Source organism: Oncorhynchus masou, chromosome 24, assembly GCF_036934945.1.
Source record: "Oncorhynchus masou masou isolate Uvic2021 chromosome 24, UVic_Omas_1.1, whole genome shotgun sequence".
Lineage (NCBI taxonomy): Eukaryota > Metazoa > Chordata > Actinopteri > Salmoniformes > Salmonidae > Oncorhynchus > Oncorhynchus masou.
This window is the reverse complement of record NC_088235.1, coordinates 101716601-101731104: the sequence shown is the minus strand read 5'-3', so window position 1 is coordinate 101731104 and position 14504 is coordinate 101716601.

Below are 14504 nucleotides of genomic sequence, written 5' to 3'. Positions count from 1 at the left end.
ACCTCACAACCATACAAACAGAAAGAACTGAACAAAATAGGTAGGCTGATGACCATACAAACAGAAAGAACTGAACTAAATAGGGAGCTGATGAGACCAGGTGAGAAACAAACACAGGTGAAATCAATGAACAAAATAAAAGACAGGGCTACGTTCCAGAACACAAAGAAAAATAACTCAAGGTTGACTAAGAAAAGAAAAGCAGAACCTTACAGAGAGAGATTGTAGTTTTTGGCCTTGGTGTTCCTGTGTAATAGATCCTTTCCAAACGCAAGGACTGCCAGGCTACTCTCTTCTCCATATTTCCCAGTATGTGTGTGTGTGTGTGTGTGAGAGGTAGACAGAGAGAGAGAAAGAGAGACAGAGAGAACAGAGAGAGAGAGAGACAGAGAGAACAGAGAGAGAGAGAGACAGAGAGAACAGCGAGAGAGAGACAGAGAGAACAGAAAGAGAGAAAGAGAGAACAGAGAGAACAGAGAGAAAAGAGAGAGAGAACAGAGAGAGCGAACAGAGAGAACCTATATCCCCCCACTAGAATAGAGAGAACAGAGAGAGAGAAAGAAAGAACAGAGAGAGACAGAGAGAGATAGAGAGAGAGAGAGACAGAGAGAATAGAGAGAACAGAGAGAGACAGAGAGAACAGAGAGAGAGAGAGACAGAGAGAACAGAGAGAGACAGAGAGAACAGAGAGAGAGAGACAGAGAGAATAGAGAGAACAGAGAGAGAGAGAGAGCAGAGATAGAGAGAGAATAGAGAGAACAGAGAGAGAGAGAGAGACAGAGAGAGAACACAGAGAGACAGAGAGAATAGAGAGAGAGAGAGACAGAGAGAACACAGAGAGTGACAGAGAGAATAGAGAGAACAGAGAGAGAGAGACAGAGAGAATAGAGAGAACAGAGAGAATAGAGAGAACAGAGAGAGAGAGAGAGCAGAGATAGAGAGAGAATAGAGAGAACAGAGAGAGAGAGACAGAGAGAGAGAACACAGAGAGACAGAGAGAATAGAGAGAACAGAGAGAGAGACAGAGAGAACACAGAGAGAGTGACAGAGAGAATAGAGAGAACAGAGAGAGACATAGAGAACAGAGAGAGAGAGCCAGAGAGAATAGAGAGAACAGCGAGAGACAGAGAGAACAGAGAGAGAGAGAGAGAGACAGTATCTACCTCACTTGCTTTGGCAATGTTAACACGTTTCCCATGCCAATAAAGCCCTTGAATTGAAGTGAATTGAATTGACAGAGAGAATAGAGAGAACAGAGAGAACAGAGAGAACAGCGAGAACAGCGAGGGACAGAGAGAACAGAGAGAGACAGAGAGAACAGTGAGAGACAGAGAGAAAAGAGAGAGAGAGAACAGAGAGAGAGAACAAGAGACAGAGAGAACAGAGAGAGAGAACAAAGAGAGAGAACAATAGACAAAGAGAACAGAGAGAGAGAACAGAGAGAGAGAGAGACAGAGAGAGAGAATAGAGAGAGCAGTGAGAGACAGAGAGAACAGAGAGAGAGAGCCAGAGAGAATAGAGAGAACAGAGAGAACAGAGAACACAGAGAGACAGCGAGAATAAAGAGAACAGAGAGAGAGAGACAGAGAGAACACAGAGAGAGACAGAGAGAATAGAGAGAACAGAGAGAGAGAGAGAACAGAGAGAGAGAGACATAGAGAATAGAGAGAACAGAGAGAGAGAGACAGAGAGAATAGAGAGAACAGAGAGAGAACACAGAGAGACAGCGAGAATAGAGAGAACAGAGAGAGAGAGAGACAGAGAGAACAGAAAAAGATACAGAGAGAGCAGAGAGAGACAGAGAGAACAGAGAGAGAGAGAGAGAGAGAATAGAGAGAACAGCGAGAGACAGAGAGAACAGAGAGAGCGAGCCAGAGAGAATAGAGAGAACAGAGAGAACAGAGAGAACAGCGAGAACAGCGAGAGACAGAGAGAACCGAGAGAGACAGAGAGAACAGTGAGAGACAGAGGGAATAGAGAGAGAGAACGAGAGACAGAGAGAACAGAGAGAGAGAGACAGAGAGAACAGCGAGAGAGAGACAGAGAGAATAGAGAGAACAGAAAGAGAGAAAGAGAGAACAGAGAGAACAGAGAGAGACAGAGAGAATAGAGAGAGAGAGAGAAAGAGAGAACAGAGAGAGACAGAGAGAATAGAGAGAGAGAGAGACAGAGAGAACAGAGAGAACAGAGAGAGACAGAGAGAACAGAGAAAGAGAGAGAGAGAGAGAGAATAGAGAGAACAGCGAGAGACAGAGAGAACAGAGAGAGCGAGCCAGAGAGAATAGAGAGAACAGAGAGAACAGAGAGAACAGAAAGAGACAGAGAGAACCGAGAGAGACAGAGAGAACAGTGAGAGACAGAGGGAACAGAGAGAGAGAACGAGAGACAGAGAGAACAGAGAGAGAGAGACAGAGAGAACAGCGAGAGAGAGACAGAGAGAATAGAGAGAACAGAGAGAACAGCGAGAACAGCGAGAGACAGAGAGAACCGAGAGAGACAGAGAGAACAGTGAGAGACAGAGGGAACAGAGAGAGAGAACGAGAGACAGAGAGAACAGAGAGAGAGAGACAGAGAGAACAGCGAGAGAGAGACAGAGAGAATAGAGAGAACAGAAAGAGAGAAAGAGAGAACAGAGAGAACAGAGAGAGAGAAAGAGAGAACAGAGAGAGAGAAAGAGAGAACAGAGAGAGACAGAGAGAATAGAGAGAGAGAGAAACAGAGAGAACAGAGAGAACAGAGAGAGACAGAGAGAACAGAGAGAGACAGAGAGAACAGAGAGAGAGAGAACAGAGAGAGAGAGACAGAGAGATCAGAGAGAGACAGAGAGAACAGAGAGAGAGAGACATAGAATAGAGAGAACAGAGAGAGAGAACAGAGAGAGAGAGAATAGAGAGAACAGAGAGAGAGAGACAGAGAAAATAGAGAGAACAGAGAGAGAGACAGAGAGAACAGAGAGAGAGAGAGACAGAGAGAATAGAGAGAACAGAGAGAGAGAGCCAGAGAGAATAGAGAGAACAGAGAGAGACATAGAGAACAGAGAGAGAGAGCCAGAGAGAATAGAGAGAACAGAGAGAGACATAGAGAACAGAGAGAGAGAGCCAGAGAGAATAGAGAGAGAGAGACAGAGAATAGAGAGAACAGAGAGAGAGAACAGAGAGAGAGAGAGAATAGAGAGAACAGAGAGAGAGAGACAGAGAAAATAGAGAGAACAGAGAGAGATAGAGACAGAGAGAACAGAGAGAGAGAGAGACAGAGAGAATAGAGAGAACAGAGAGAGACATAGAGAACAGAGAGAGAGAGCCAGAGAGAATAGAGAGAACAGAGAGAGACATAGAGAACAGAGAGAGAGAGCCAGAGAGAATAGAGAGAGACAGAGAGAACAGAGAGAGAGAGACAGAGAATAGAGAGAACAGAGAGAGAGAATAGAGAGAACAGAGAGAATAGAGAGAACAGAGAGAGAGAGAGAGCAGAGATAGAGAGAGAATAGAGAGAACAGAGAGAGAGAGACAGAGAGAGAGAACACAGAGAGACAGAGAGAATAGAGAGAACAGAGAGAGAGACAGAGAGAACACAGAGAGAGTGACAGAGAGAATAGAGAGAACAGAGAGAGAGACACAGAGAGAATAGAGAGAACAGAGAGAAGAGAGAGAGAGAGAGCAGAGATAGAGAGAGAATAGAGAGAACAGAGAGAGAGAGAGAGAGAGAGAGAACACAGAGAGACAGAGAGAATAGAGAGAACAGAGAGAGAGACAGAGAGAACACAGAGAGAGTGACAGAGAGAATAGAGAGAACAGAGAGAGACATAGAGAACAGAGAGAGAGAGCCAGAGAGAATAGAGAGAACAGCGAGAGACAGAGAGAACAGAGAGAGAGAGACCGTATCTACCTCACTTGCTTTGGCAATGTTAACACATGTTTCCCATGCCAATAAAGCCCTTGAATTGAAGTGAATTGAATTGAATTGACAGAGAGAATAGAGAGAACAGAGAGAACAGCGAGAACAGCGAGAGACAGAGAGAACAGAGAGAGACAGAGAGAACAGTGAGAGACAGAGAGAAAAGAGAGAGAGAACAGAGAGAGAAAAAGAGACAGAGAACAGAGAGAGAGAGACAGAGAAAACAGAGAGAGAGAGAGACAGAGAGAACAGCGAGAGAGAGACAGAGAGAATAGAGAGAACAGAGAGTGAGAAAGAGAACAGAGAGAGCGAACAGAGAGAGAGATAGACCACTGTGACTGACTGGCTCTCAAGAGAAGACAGGCTATGTGCACACTGCCCACAAAATGAGGTGGAAACTGAGCTGCACTTCCCTAACCTCCTGCCAAATGTATGACCATATTAGAGACAGATATTTCTCTCAGATTTACACAGACCCACAAAGAATTTGAAAACAAATCCAATTTTGATAAACTCCCATATTTTTGGGGTGAAATACCAGTGTGCAATCACAGCAGCAAGATTTGTGACCTGTTGACACAATAAAAGAACAACCAGTGAAAAACAAACACTATTGTAAATACAACCTATATTTATGTTTATTTTCCTTTTTGTACTTCAACTATTTGCACATCATTACAACACTGTATATATACACTACCTTTCAAAAGTTTGGGGCCACTTAGAAATGTCCTTGTTTTCAAACGAAAAGCCATTTGTCCATTAAAATAACATCAAATTGATCAGAAATACAGTGTAGACATTTTTAATGTTGTAAATTACTAATGTAGCTGGAAACGGCAGATTTTTTATGGAATATCTACATTGGTGCACAGAGGACCATTATCAGCAACCATCACTCCTGTGTTCCAATGGCACAATGTGTTAGCTAATCCAAGGCTCAAAATGGCCAGAAACAAAGAATTTTCTTCTGAAACTCGTCAGTCTATTGTTGTTCTGAGAAATGAAGGCTATTCCATGCGAGAAATTGCCAAGAAACTGAAGATCTTGTACAACTCTGTGTACTACTCCCTTCACAGAACAGCGCAAACAGGCTCTAACCAGAATAGAAAGAGGAGTGGGAGGCCCCGGTGCACAACTGAGCAAGAGGACAAGTACATTAGAGTGTCTAGTTTGAGAAACAGACACCTCACAAGTCCTCAACTGGCAGCTTCATTAAATAGGACCCATAAAAACACCAGTCTCAACGTCAACAGTGAAGAGGCAACTCCGGGATGCTGGCCTTCAAAGCAGAGTTGCAAAGAAAAAGCCAAATCCTAGACTGGCCATTGAAAAGAAAAGATCAAGATGGGCTGAAGAACACAGACACTGTACAGAGAAAGATGGGAGAAAAGTGTTATGGATGGACAAATCTAAGTTTGAGAAGAACATATGTGAGGCGCAGAAAAAATGATAAGATGCTGGAGGAGTGCTTAGCGCCGTCTGTCAAGCATGGTGGAGGCAATGTGATGGTCTGGGGGTGCTGTGGTGGTGGTAAAGTGGGAGATTTGTATAGGGTAAAAGGGATATTGAAGAAGGAAGGCTATCATTCCATTTTGCAACGCCATGCCATACCCTGTGGATGGTGCTTAATTGAGCCAATTTCCTCCTACAAAAGGACAATGACCCAAAGCACAGCTCCAAAGTATGCAAGAACTATTTAGGAAAGAAGCAGTCAGGTGGTATTCTGTCTATAATGGAGTTGCCAGCACAGTCACCGGATCACAACCCTACTGAGCTGTTGTGGGAGCAGCTTGACCGTATGGTACATAAGAAGTGCCCATCAAGCCAATCCAACGTGTGCGAGGTGCTTCAGGAAGCATGGGGTGAAATCTCTTCAAATTACGTCAGCAAATTGACAACTAGAATGCCAATGGTCTGTAAGGCTGTAATTGCTGAATGGAGGATTCTTTATCCCAGACCTGCTGTTTTTAGCTCTCTAGAGACAGCAGGAGCGGTAGAGATACTCTGAATGATCGGCTATGAAAAGCCAACTGACATTTACTCCTGAGGTGCTGACTTGCTGCACCCTCTACAACCTCTGTGATTATTATTATTTGACCATACTGGTCATCTATGAACATTTGAACATCTTGGCCATGTTCTGTTATAATCTCCACCCGGAACAGCCAGAAGAGGACTGACCACCCCTCACAGCCTGGTTCCTCTCTAAGTTTCTTCCTAGGTTTTGGCCTTTCTAGGGAGTTTTTCCTAGCCACCGTGCTTCTACACCTGCATTGCTTGCTGTCTGGGGTTTTAGGCTGGGTTTCTGTACAGCACTTTGTGACATCAGCCGATATAAGCAGGGCTTTATAAACACATGTGATTGATTTGAAGAAAGTAGAGTTTGAAGGACACATTTAAATTAAAAAGCATTATTTATAATCTTGTCAACGGCGTGACTATATTTCCTATTCATTTTGCAACTCATTTCATGTATGTTATCATGGAAAACAAGGGCATTTCTGAGTGACCCCAAACTTTTGAAGGGTAGTGTACATAATATGACATTTTAAATGTCTTTATAGTTTTGTATTATTTATTTCACTTGCTTTGGCAACATAAGTATATGTTTCTCATGCCAATTAAGCTCCTTAAATTTAAATAATATATATATATATATATATATATATATATATATATAGAGAGAGAGAGAGAGAGAGAGAGAGAGAGAGAGAGAGAGAGAGAGAGAGAGAGAGAGAATTGTAGTTTTGGCCTTTGTGTTCCTGTGTAATAGATCCTTTCCAGCCCCAAGGACTGCCAGGCTGCTCTTCTCTCCATATTTCCCAGTGTGTGTGTGTGAGAGAGAGAGAGAGAAAGAGAGAGAGAGAGAGAGAGAGAGAGAGAGAGAGAGAGACAGAGAGAACAAGGAGAGAAAAAAAGCGAGTGAGACAGAGTGAGAGAGAGACAGAGAAAGAGCGAGAGAGACAGAGACAAGCGATGCTACATGGCTGGGCTACGCTACAGAGACAGTTGTCAGGTGTGTGCATTTAAATTAGTGAGTGGTCGAGCCAGATGGCTGTGTGCCAGAGAATTCATAGCTGGCCCCAGGTCAGCTCTTTCTCTGGCTGCAGCAGTCTGTTCTGCTTAGTCCAGGTCCAGATTGCCTGATACCAGATCAGCCAAAACATGACACTACAGGAACAACTATGCCTGTTACAGTCCTGGCTGTACCAAATTACTCTGTGTGATTTAACACTGCTGAGTAATGCTGGTACTGTACTTCACTAGATAATGTACAGTTCACTAGATAGTTTGCTGCGTCTCCTGGTGTAGGGGTATTTTTGCCAACACATAAATTCATAAACTTCAGTTCTCAGTCAAAGTTACTCCTCACTGGAGAATGTTTCACCAGAGAGCCAGAGAGAAAGTTCAGTCTCAGAGAGAGGCTGCCCCTGTGACTAGGAGTGTCAGTTGGAGGACAGGGGGTTCATTTCACACCTCAGGGGTGAGTGAAGGGGGGGATGGTACACAGTTCACCTGTCTGAGAAGGCGAGGGCAGACAGTCTCTGGAGTGGACACGGTCTGTAGATCAAAGGGGTAATCCCTAACCCCCCTCTTCTCCCCCGCTTCCCAACTACCCTCCCTCACTCACTCCTCTGCCTGATGACCACCAATGATCGCCTGCACTCTACGCTAACACTGAAATAACCATCAAATAACCATAATCATTGTCAAGTGATCATCGGCCATACAGTAGTCTGCTCACACCAAATCGTGAAATGCATATCTCAAAGAAATTCTTGCTTGACACTGTAGCTCTCTCTCATATTTGAAACACCCTTTTGAAATACCTTTGACACTGAACACTGAAAACATGGAAAATGTGATTTTCTGACTCATTAGGTGTGCTCAGTGAAGTGAACCAGCCTAAAGATGCTTTCCAGCTAAGTTCATAAACCAAACCAGCGGGTTCCAACAGCGAGGCAATCTCTAAGCAGGGGCTTAGCGAACGTCACCCTGTGGTGACGTTATTTAGAGTGAAATTAGCCAGTTAGAGGGGAGAGAGAGAGTACAGAGAGGACAGAGAGAGAGGGAGGGAGGGAGGGAGGGAGGGAGGGAGGGAGGGAGGGAGGGAGGGAGGGAGGGAGGGAGGGAGGGAGGGAGGGAGGGAGGGAGGGAGGGAGGGAGGGAAAGAGTGCTAATCAAGCAGAGGGACACTGCAGACAGTGTTGTGTTTCCTAATGCAGCACAGCGTATATAACGCATTTTAGCATGTAGTTATAGGAGTGCTACTAATCACAGAGGGTATGGATATGGACACACCGCAGCACAGCAAGTCTGTGTACACTGTTTCCTAATGCAACGCAGCGTATGTAATGCATCATAGCATGTAGTTATAGAAGTGTTAACGCCTGTCAGTTACACAGGCATTGCTGTTGGCAACAACAGGTGTTCTGTCTCATTGACCCTGTGTCTAACAGGAAGATGTCTTCCTGATGACCCCGTCTGTCGCTGAACAGAGTACTGCCCTGCCTGACGCACTGTTATCCCATGTACTGAAAGAGGATAGACCGCTACTCTGGGGAATACTGGAGAGTTTGCTGTAGGGTTTATGGGTTAGGCTTTGCCCATGAATGAGAATGTATATCTATCACAGCCATACAACAAACAAACAAAAACGATAGAATCCAGGTCATCAGTTTATGTCTGGTCAAGGTATTCACAGTGATACAGAGCTGTGAAGGGCCATTTTTAGATTACCCTCTGGCTTTTGGTTACGGGAAGCTGTGTTATAGGAAGAAGGAGAGGGGTATCCCCCAATGTAAGCCTACAGTAGGTGTCTCACCAGCCTTAGGACAAGGTCGACAGGGTCACTGGAGGGGTTGGAGCTGGTGTATTAGATTCCACATAAATTCCATGATTCAACGACATGGGTTTGTCACTGAAGTCCTCCCCCTCATCTTTCTGTTTGATCAGGGAATTGCTGTGTCAGCTATAGCTGCATGTGCTGCAAAGTGTGCTAGCAGTAGCAGATGGGAGGTTTGAAGAAGGAAGGGGGAGGCCATGAGACGTTCTAAGAACTTTATGTATGGGGAAAAAAGGGTTCAACAAGAAGGAAAGGATGAAATATTTCTATATCTGACTGAGAATTCTCTCTCTCTCTCTCTCAGTTTTCACCCATTATTTCTGTTGTCATGACTGTCCACAAGAATCCAAATAGGTCAGATCAGGTTTGCAATGAATAACTTCAATCAGAGCACCTCTCACCCGTAGAGGGGGAAGGAAATAACTAGTGGGGATGGACACTCACGTCCTGTTGTAAATCAACGGAGAAAATCCAGACCTGTGTTCTCCAAATTAACCAAAGGAATGTGCTTTGTCTTTTTCCTGCTGACACTCTAACATGTTCAAAAGTGAATACTGGAACAATATTTCTAACCTAGAACCTGGGGAATGGTCAGAGGCGATCTATAGAACACTAAGGTCATTTTGTTTGATATTTTGTGATATCATTAAAAATGTTACACTGTAACTTGGAAAGAATACCCACTACATGGAGGAAGTTTCCATACTTTGGGTTGTGCATGTAATATGGAAATTGATTAAAGTGTTTTTGTTAAGAGAGGGATCTGATTTGAGAAGTTATAAGAGATCATTGTTTTCCATAACTTTGCACAGTGAGTAGTCTCCACCCCGGAGTGAGGTCAGGGAGTGTGCCATTCTGTCAGAAAAACCCTTTTCGACGAAAAGGTATAAATTATGGGTTAAGAAATTAACACATTGGACCAGAAAAAGCGTGAAGTGGCAGCTGTGCGTTTAAAATGGTTTGAACTTTGAATCTCAACACAAGGTGGAGACAATAAACTCACCTCCCAGATAATCACTGATATGGCTGACTAATGTCCAGTCCCTTGTTAACAAAGTCGACAAAATTAGGGCAAGAGTTGCTTTCCAAAGAGATATCCGGGATTATAACATACTCTGTTTCACGGAGATATGGCTAGCTGTCCGACATGCTGTCGGAGTCCATACAGCCAACAGGATTTTCAATGCATCGCGCTGACAGGAACAAACATCTCTCTGATTAAAGACTCATTGTGTAAACGTAACAACATACAACTACCCAAGTCCTTTGGTTCACCTAACCTAGAATTCCTCACAATCAAATGCCTCGACCACTGCTACTCTAACTTCCGCGATGCATACAAGGCCCACACCCGACCTCCCTTTGGAAAATCTGACCATGACTCCATCTTGTTGCTCCCCTCCTATTGTCAGAAACTAAAACAGCAAGCGCCCGTGCTTAGATCTATCCAATGCTGGTCTGACCAATCAGATTCTACGCCTCAAGATGGCTTCGATCACGTGCCTCGTGGATTGGGATATGTTCCAGGTAGCCTCAGACAATAACATTGGTGTATACAGTGGCTCGGTGAGCGAGTATATAAGGAAGTGTATAGGAGATATTGTACCCACTGTGACTATTAAAACCTTCCCTAACCAGAACGCATGGATTGATGGCAGCATTCATGCTGAAAGTACGTACCCACCACATTTAATCATGGCAAGGTGACTGGAAACATGACCAAATACAAACAGTGTAGTTATTCCCTCCGTAAGGCAATCAAACAAGCAAAGCGTCAGTATAGAGACAAAGTGGAGTCGCAATTCAACGGCTCAAACATGAGATGTATGTGGCAGGGTCTACAGACAATCCCGGATTACAAAACGAAAACCAGACATCAACGTCTTGCTCCCAGACAACTTAAACAACTTCTTTGGGTGCTTTGAGGACAATACAGTGCCACCGACATGGCCCGCTATCAAATCAAATCAAATGTATTTATATAGCCCTTCGTACATCAGCTGATATCTCAAAGTGCTGTACAGAAACCCAGCCTAAAACCTCAAACAGCAAGCAATGCAGGTGTAGAAGCACGGTGGCTAGGAAAAACTCCATAGAAAGGCCAAAACCTAGGAAGAAACCTAGAGAGGAACCAGGCTATGAGGGGTGGCCAGCCCTCTTCTGGCTGTGTCGGGTGGAGATTATAACAGAACATGGCCAAGATGTTCAAATGTTCATAAATGACCAGCATGGTCAAATAATAATAATTACAGGCAGAACAGTTGAAACTGGAGCAGCAGCATGGCCAGGTGGACTGGGGACAGCAAGGAGTCATCATGCCAGGTAGTCCTAAGGCATGGTCCTAGGGATCAGGTCCCCTCCTAGGTGTGGCAGGATAGCCTAGTGGTTTCAGTGTTGGACTAGTAACCGGAAGGTTGCGAGTTCAAACCCCCGAGCTGACAAGGTACAAATCTGTCATTCTGCCCCTGAACAGGCAGTTAACCCACTGTTCCCAGGCCGTCATTGAAAATAAGAATTTGTTCTTAACTGACTTGCCTGGTTAAATAAAGGTAAAATAAAAATTAAAATAAAAAAATAGGTACGGCATGAAAGAGCACCAGTAAGCCAGTGACTCAGCCCCTGTAATTGGGTTAGAGGCAGAGAATCCCAGTGGAAAGAGGGGAACCGACCAGGGAGAGACAGCAAGGGCGGTTCGTTGCTCCAGGGCCTTTCCGTTCACCTTCACACTCCTGGGCCAGACTACACTCAATCATATGACCCACTGAAGAATTGAGTCTTCAGTAAAGACTTAAAGGTTGAGACCGAGTTTGCGTCTCTCACGTGGGTCGGCAGACCGTTCCATAGAAATTGAGCTCTATAGGAGAAAGCCCTGCCTCCAGCTTTTTGCTTAGAAATTCTAGGGACAATTGGGAGGCCTGCGTCTTGTGACCATAGTGTACGTGTAGGTATGTACGGCAGGACCAAATCAGAGAGATATGTAGGAGCAAGCCCATGTAATGCTTTGTAGGTTAGCAGTTAAACCTTGAAATCAGCCCTTGCCTTGACAGGAAGCCAGTGTCGGGAGGCTAGCACTGGAGTAATATGATCAAATATTTTGGTTCTAGTCAGGATTCTAGCAGCCGTATTTAGCACTAACTGAAGTTTATTTAGTGCTTTATCCGGGTAGCCGGAAAGTAGAGCATTGCAGTAGTCTAACCTAGAAGTAAAGAAAGCATGGATAAAAAAAAAATTCTGCATCATTTTTGGACAGAAAGTTTCTGATTTTTGCAATAATACGTAAATGGAAAAAAGCTGTCCTTGAAACACTCTTGATATGTTTGTCAAAAGAGAGATCAGGGTCCAGAGTAACCTCGAGGTCCTTCACGACTGTACAACCATTAAGATTAATTGTCAGATTCAACAGGAAATCTCTGTTTCTTGGGACCTAGAACAAGCATCTCTGTTTTGTCCTAGTTTAAAAGTAGAAAGTTTGCAGCCATCCACTTCCTTATGTCTGAAACACAGGCTTCTAGCGAGGGCAATTTGGGGCTTCACCATGTTTCATTGAAATATACATCTGTGTGTCATCCGCATAGCGGATGTTTTCGAATGACATCCCCAAGAGGTCAAATATATAGTGAAAACAATAGCAGTTTCATTGAAATGTACAGCTGTGTGTTTTTGTGTGTGTTTTTTCACCTTTATTTAACCAGGTAGGCTAGTTGAGAACAAGTTCTCATTTGCAACTGCGACCTGGCCAAGATACACTGGAATGGTAGATGTGCAAAAGATGGATGTGCAAGTAGAGATACTGTGGTGCAAAAGGAGCAAAATAAATAAATGAGGTAGATAGATGAGCTGTATATAGATGGGCTATGACCTGTGAGATGCTCTGACAGCTGGTTCTTAAAGCTAGTGAGGGAGATGGGAATCTCCAGCTTCAGTGATTTTTGCAGTTTGTTCCAGTCAGTGGCAGCAGAGAACTGAAAGGAAAGGCGACCAATGAGAACTTCTTCTCAACTAGCCTACCTGGTTAAATCAATGTGAAAAAAAAGCTTCCTAGAATAAGTTGGGTAAATTTTGACACATTCGTCCTGACAGAGCTGATGTAACTGAGACAGGTTTGTAGGCCTCCTTGCTCGCATGCGCTTTTTCAGTTCTGCCCACACATTTTCTATAGGATTGAGGTCAGGGCTTTGTGATGGCCACTACAATACCTTGACTTTGTTGTCCTTAAGCCATTTTGCCACAACTTTGGAAGTATGCTTGGGGTCATTGTCCATTTGGAAGACCCATTTGCGACCAAGCTTTAACTTCCTACTGATGTCCTGAGATGTTACTTCAATGTATCCACATAATTTTCCGCCCTCATGACGCCATCTATTTTGTGAAGTGCACCAGTCCCTCCTGCAGCAAAGCACCCCCACAACATGATGCTGCCACCCCCGTGCTTCACAGTTGGGATGGTGTTCTTCAGCTTGCAAGCATCCCTCTTTTTCCTCCGAACATAACTATGGTCATTATGGCCAAACAGTTTTATTTTGGTTTCACCAGACCAGAGGACATTTCTCCAACAAGTACGATCTTTGTCCCCATGTGCAGTTGCAAACCATAGTCTGGCTTTTTTATTGCGGTTTTGGAGCAGTGGCTTCTTCCTTTTTGAGCGGCCTTTCAGGTTATGTCGATATAGGACTCTTTTTTCTATGGATATAGCTACTTTTGTACCTGTTTCCTCCAGAATCTTCTACAGGTACTTTGCTGATGTTATGGGATTGATTTGCACTTTTCACACCAAGGTACGTTTATCTCTTGGATACAGAACGCGTCTCCTTCCTGAGTGGTATGACGGCTGCGTGGTCCCATGGTGTTTATACATGCGTACTATTGTTTGTACAGATGAACGTAGTACCTTCAGGCGTTTGGAAATTGCTCCCAAGGATGAACCAGGCCTGTGGAGGTCTTCAATTCTTCTTCCTGAGGTCTTGGCTGATTTATTTAGATTTTCCCATGATGTCAAGCAAAGTGGCACAGAGTTTGTATCAGGACCCGGTTACGAACCTGGGTCTCCGGAGTGAGAAACAGTAACTTAACCAACTGAGCCACGAATAGTCAGCAGAACCCAGAAGATGAGGCAGACACAGCAGTACTTAAGACGGTGTATTTAATAAAGAAAAAAGAGAAGTCCTTCAATACAAAAAATGGCAAATCCAAAAGGTGGTAGGAATAGCACAAAAAAGCCTCAAGAGATACTCAAAAACCAAAACAGAATTCCACAAGAGCATCCACCGGAATCGACAAGAATACACAGAACACTAGGGCTGGGTGCTAACATACAAACACAGAGCACAGAACTGAGGGAAACTAAGGGTTTAAATACAATCAGAGGAAACGAGGCACAGGTGCAAATAATAATGGGGAACAAGGGAAAAAACATAAGGTCAAAAAGCACAATGGGGGCATCTAGTGACCAAAACCCGGAACAACCCTGGCCAAATCCTGACAGTTTGAAGGTAGGCCTTGAAATACATCCACAGGCACACCTCCAATTGACTCAAATTATGTCAATTAGCCTATCAGAAGTTTATAAAGCCATGACATCATTTACTGGAATTTTCCAAGCTGTTTAAAGGCACTTAGTGTATGTAAACTTCTGACCCACTGGAATTGTGATTCAGTGAATTATAACAATTATAAACAATTATAATAATTATAACAATTTTCAACAATTGTTGGAAAAAATACTTGCCATGCACAAAGTAGATATCCTATCTGACTTGCCAAA